This window comes from Anser anser, assembly GCF_964211835.1.
Source record: "Anser anser genome assembly, contig: HAP1_SCAFFOLD_303, whole genome shotgun sequence".
Classification (NCBI taxonomy): Eukaryota; Metazoa; Chordata; class Aves; order Anseriformes; family Anatidae; genus Anser; species Anser anser.
The window spans coordinates 51,337-57,361 of record NW_028153589.1 but is presented as its reverse complement, the minus strand read 5'-3'; the positions used below and the strand labels follow the sequence as shown (position 1 = coordinate 57,361).

At 52.1% G+C, this 6,025-nt stretch overlaps 1 long non-coding RNA gene across 1 annotated transcript; it reads right to left on the bottom strand.

The window, feature by feature from the left end:
• Positions 1–2,544: 2,544 nt before the first annotated feature.
• Positions 2,545–5,480, bottom strand: LOC310891878. Its single transcript, XR_014577757.1, has 3 exons — positions 3,686–5,480; positions 3,285–3,571; positions 2,545–3,025 (listed from the first exon to the last, which is right to left on the bottom strand). It is a non-coding gene; the product is annotated as an uncharacterized lncRNA (long non-coding RNA).
• Between the last annotated feature and the right edge of the window lie 545 nt (positions 5,481–6,025).

Sequence of the window (6,025 nt, the reverse complement as noted above, 5' to 3'; positions counted from 1 at the left end):
GTGTACAACCAGCTCCCAACTGCCCCCCTCAAAGGGAGGCCCCAAAGCCTGCCAGAGGACCCTAGAGCGTACAAGCAGCTCCCAACCCCCCCGGCACAGGCCCCAACCCCCCCCCAGACACAGGCCCCAAAGGTGTACAAGCAACTCCCCATCCTCCCCAGAGGCACGCCCCAAAGGTGTACAAACAGCCCCAACCCCCCAAGACCCAGACCCCTACAGCGTAGAAGCAGCTCCCAACCCCATGCCCCCAAGGCACATGCCCCAACCCCTCCCCCAAGGCAGGCCCTAACAGTGTACAAGCAGCTCCCACCCCCCGCCAGACGCAGGCCCCAAAGGTGTACAAGCAGGCCCCTACAGTATACAAGCAGCTCACAACCACCCCACCAAAGGCAGGCCCCAACCCCCTCCAGATGCAAGCCCGAAAGGTTAAAACCAGCTCCAACCCCCCAACCCCCCCCGCCCCGCGCAGACGCAGGCCCCAAAGGTGTACAAGCAGTTCCCAACCCCTCCAAGGCAGGCCCCAGAAGTGTACAGGCAGGCCCCTACAGTGTAGAAACGCTCCAACCCCCCCCCCCTTCCACCTCGAGGGAGGCCCTCCCCCCCCAGTATACACGAAGCTCCCAACCCCCTCTCAGAGGAATGCCTAAAAAAGTATACAAGCAGCTCCTAACACTCCCCCCCCCCCCCCCCCCCAAAAGAGGCAGTCCCCAAAGGTGTACAAGCAGGCCCTCAAATCCCTTAGGTGTACAAGCAGGCCCTTCAAATCCCTTAGCCCCTGCGCCAGCTTTATTGGCGAGCAGCGACGCTGGGGGGGGAGGGGGGCAAGACAGCCTTAAATAAAATACAAATATAAAAAGTGTTATAAATGGCTGTTATAAATCCAAATAGGATTACAATCAAAGTTTACAATTTATTAAACGAATAGAGGCAAGCAAGCAGCGCTGGGTGCGCCGGGAGTCTCTGCTCCCCCAGGACGCACGCCTGTTACGTAAGGCGGCTGGTTTTGATGCTCCCAGGCTAATACATATTCATTACTACTTCGAGAAGAGGCAGGGTTATTAGAATTGGTTTCCGGAATCCGAAACCCCTCCCAGGGGCGCCTGCGTACCAGTCTCTGGTGGTCTCTCGGGGCTTGCTCGGGCTGAATGCTGGTTGTCTTCCTCTCAGGCTTTTGTCCTTCAATTGTCCTTCAGCTCCCCCTTCCTCCTCGTTTGGGAGCCTCTGCGCCGGATTTCAGAAACTCTAGCAACATCCCCTGCAGTAGTCAGCACTTTTCCCTAAAAACCCCTTTGTTCTCTTATCACCTAGACCCGGGCCTCGATGGTAACCCTTCAAATCCCTTAGTGACACGAATTGCTGGACCATTCCTTACAAAAGGAAGGATAAAATATGTAGAGGAGCAATGGCACACGCGAAAGCCCAGCGCCGCGGGCAGAGGCAGCGAAGGTTGACGGCAGAACAGTGCTCGGTTTGAACACGGAGAGGGAAAGCGAGGGGAAGGTGGCCGAAGCCGGCCGCAGTCTCTGAGCTCTCCTCCTCCTGATTGTTTTCTCTCAAAGCCATTTCTGTCTGTGTGCGGGCACCCGGAGCCGGCAGAAGTCCCCGTGAAGTCCTTCGGCAGGACGGAGGGCTGCGTGGGCTCCAGTGAGAGAGGGAGTTAGGAGAATCTTATCAAGTAGAGATAGAGCGCTGACGGCGTTAAACTAGGATGCTACTTAGCGTCTTTGCTAACTATGGTGCATTGTGCCAATTAACTAAAGCAAGAAGCCTTGGGCCCCTTACCAAGGTCAGTCTCCTGATAAGAGAGTGAGCCTGTCTTAAGAAACTGGGAGAAACTGGTCCTGCAGATGGACAAGAGCCAAGGAGCAACTGAGTCTGTGCAAAGACAAGAGGTCAACTAGCGGTGACGAGGAAGAGTCATCAATCTTCATGCCCACGACCTCCCGTGCTGCCCAGCGCTGAATAAACATACCTACTTTACAATCTCACTGATTGTGGAGTCCCTTTTCCGCAAGTCACTAGCAGCGGTTTCTTCCGCAGAGGTTTTCCCAGAGCCGCTTCAAAGCTTCCCTCGCGGAGCTGGGGCGTCGCAGGGGGTCGTCAAAGCACGCACGCGTGCACACACACACACACACACACACACACACACACAGGCGTTGTTGTCCAAACAGAAAGTATTTACAACAAATTCGACAAGCGGTTTTCCTCTGCCAGCAGCAAATGCCTGAGGGCCCCTACAGCTTCACAAATCATAGCACAAAGAGCCTAAAGTTCCTCTAAAATTTAGGGAAATGATTCAAAATAGATCTGCTAGGGGAAAACGATCACTGGCGGCAGGGTACACAATACACGCGAGTCTCAGCTCTCCTCCGCAGGGTCAGTGCCCACGCCCAAGTGCGACGCTGATGGCACCCGAACATTTGCTGTAGCAGGCAGCAGAGCCAGCAGCTCAGGGGAGCAATTTTAAAAACCAGGAGGCACTTAAACCAACCCTTAATTGACCCAGTTACTGCAGGAGAGTCCCGACTACTCGCCCTGGAGTCCTACTGTCACCAGCAAAAAGCACCAACCAAAGCTTGGGGGAACTTTGGTACAGCACAAGAGAAGGGAGTGGGGGTAGCGTAGCCGTATCGCAGAGCTGCTGCTTTTCACACCATTTTATCATCCCTGATAATTGAAAGTAAGGCCGGGTGGGCTGACCCCACCACCACCACTCCTGGCAGCATGTTTGGTCCACAACACTAGAATAATTATTTTGCTCCCTCCCGCCCCTACAGCTTCATCATCTGAAAAGATTACAGTCAAAACAATGGCATACACAAATAAAAGTCAAGAGTTGACATAGTAACTCCGGGATTTGGGTATCAACTGTCAGAGAAATCAGAACACCCAGGCTTCACAATGTGCCCAACATCAAGCTGTGCCCAGGGGGGCGGAAGGAAGAAGCTTTCCGTTTAAGCCTTCAGAGTATCGCTCCATCACTACGTCAATTCACAGCCACCACAGCGTGCCGATGGACATCTTTCTGTGCCAAAAGAAACAAGTGCTTTGTCCTCTTGATATCAAAGGTAGCCACCTATAGTTACGGAACCATGCACAAGACCTTAACTCTGACCAGCAGGAAAACTTAGGACAACTGAGTGCAGATCCTGCCAATTTCTACCAGTTCCAACTGTGCTTTAAGTCTCATTGCAAAGCCTCAGTTAGAAAAAGGATCACCTCAGGGTATCCAACAAGAAGAGTTGTTTTCTTTTTTTTTTTTTTTTTTTTTTTTTTTAATATACCATAGGACTATGCAGACTATGCAGTTCAATCATCAATCATCTTGGAAAGCTCAAGGAGGAGGTCATCCTCATCCTTCCCTGGGTCCAAGTCGAGCTCGGCTTCCAGTATGCCATCTGAGAGTTCCCAAAGTAGCATCTCTAAATCCTCGTCTACAGATACGGGCGCGTTGCCTGTGGAACTCAGCCGGCGTGTCCTTGCTTCTTCTAGCTGGGAAGAAGCTGAAGTCGAGCTTGAGAACTCCATTGGCTCCACGGATTCTGCCTGGCTTCCAAGATGTGCTTCAGGTCTTGGCAGAGCAAGGAAGAGAACAATCAGTATATGCCATTTCTTAACGGGAAATCCCTTTTCTGCAAACCGGCTCTTAAAACCGTAGCCAACCCCTCCTGCACTTCAATCTTACCCAGGGATTGTTATTCAATTAACCCAGGGCTACATTTAGAGCCCAATATATTAGCAGGTACATTTTTCAGTTTGGGGGTTTCTCTGTGAAGCCAGAGCACCCGGAGTCTAGCAAAGATGGGAAACCAACATGGCCTCCCGGAAGCCCAGTGTCCGAGAACTACATCTCCCGGCATGCTCTGGGAAAACAATATGGACTCCCGGAAACCCGGTGGCCAAGAACTACATTTCCCAGCACTCCCCAGAAAATTGAGCCTCGCACCTTGCCGTAGGACGCCATTTTTTGCTCTGTTACATTACCGGTTTCGTGTTTATGGAGGGTTTTCCCGCCGTTTTGGGGGGTTTCCCCTCAATTTCGGGTTTTCAGCTCTCCATTTCAGAGTTCTTCCCCGCAATTTTGGGGTTCCTTCCCCTAATTTGGTGCTTCGCCCCCCCCCCCCCACTTTTGGGGTTCCCCCTCCATTTTGGGGATTCCCCCCAATTCCAAGCCCCCCACAATTTTGGAGGCCCCCACCATCCTTTCTTGGCCTGCCACCCTAATATTAAGGTTCTTTCCCCCAATGTTGGGGTTCTCACCACATGTTTGAGGTTCCTTCCCTTAATTTGGGGCTTAGCTCCCCGGGATCTGGGGCTTTAACCCCAATTTTGGGGGTCCCCCCCAAGTTTGGGGATTCCTCCCCAGGTCTGGGGGGGGTCCACATTCAATTCTGGAATTTCACACTTCCATTTAAGTCTTCTTCCCCCCAATTTGGGGGTTCACCCACCCAATTTTGGGGGTTCCTCCCCTAATTTGGGGGGACCCGACCAATTTTGGGGGTCCCCCCCAATTGTAGAGTCCCCCACCCTCCTTTTTTGGGTTCCCCCCTAATATTAAAGAGTTCTTCCGCCCAATTTTGGGGGACCCCACAATTTGGCCGTTCCTTCCCCTAACTTTGGGCTTCAACCCTTCGATTTTGGGGGGGGCTCCCCCCCTCTTATTTTGGCCTTCCGCCCTAATATTAGGCCTAACCCCTAAGAACCTTGACCCCTAAGCCTATGGCAACCACGGATCTAACCCTAACCCCTACCCCAACAAACCCTAGAAACCCTAACCCTAAAAACCCTTGCAGCCCTAACCCGATAAAATTTACCACACTAAACCCCTGAAGACTGTTCTGGGGGGTCCACATTCAATTCTGGAATTTCACACTTCCATTTAAGTGTTCTTCCCCCCCAATATGGGGGTTCGCCCACCCAATTTTGGGGGTTCCTCCCCTAATTGGGGGGGACACAACCAATTTTGGGGGGGACACAACCAATTTTAGAGTCCCCCACCCTCCTTTTTTGGGTTTCCCCCAATATTAAGAGCTCTTCCGCTCAATTTTGGGGGACCCCACAATTTTGACGTTCCTTCCCCTAACTTTGGGCTTCAACCCTTCAATTTTGGGTGGGCTCCTCCCCTCTTATTTTGGCCTTCCGCCCTAATATTAGGCCTAACCCCTAAGAACCTTGACCCCTAAGCCTATGGCAACCACGGATCTAACCCTAACCCCTACCCCAACAAACCCTAGAAACCCTAACCCTAAAAACCCTTGCAGCCCTAACCCGATAAAATTTACCACACTAAACCCCTGAAGACTGTTCTGGGGGGTCCACATCCAATTCTGGAATTTCACACTTCCATTTAAGCCTTCTTCCCCCCAATTTGGGGGTTCGCCCACCCAATTTTGGGGACTCCTCCCCTAATTTGGGGGGGACACAACCGATTTTAGAGTCCCCCACCCTCCTTTTTTGGGTTCCCCCCTAATATTAAAAGTTCTTCCGCCCAATTTTGGGGGACCCCACAATTTTGACGTTCCTTCCCGTAACTTTGGGCTTCAACCCTTCCATTTTGGGGGGGCTCCCCCCCTCTTATTTTGGCCTTCCGCCCTAATATTAGGCCTAACCCCTAAGAACCTTGACCCCTAACGCTATGGCAACCACGGATCTAACCCTAACCCCTACCCCAACAAACCCTAGAAACCCTAACCCTAAAAACCCTTACAGCCCTAACCCGATAGAATTTACCACACTAAACCCCTGAAGACTGTTCTGGGGGGTCCACATCCAATTCTGGAATTTCACACTTCCATTTAAGTGTTCTGACCCCCCAATATGGGGGTTCGCCCACCCAATTTTGGGGGTTCCTCCCCTAATTGGGGGGGACACAACCAATTTTTGGGGGGACACAGCCAATTTGGGGGGGGACACAACCAATTTGGGGGGGTCCCCCCAATTTTAGAGTCCCCCACCCTCCTTTTTTGGGTTTCCCCCAATATTAAGAGCTCTTCCGCCCAATTTTGGGGGACCCCACAATTTTGAC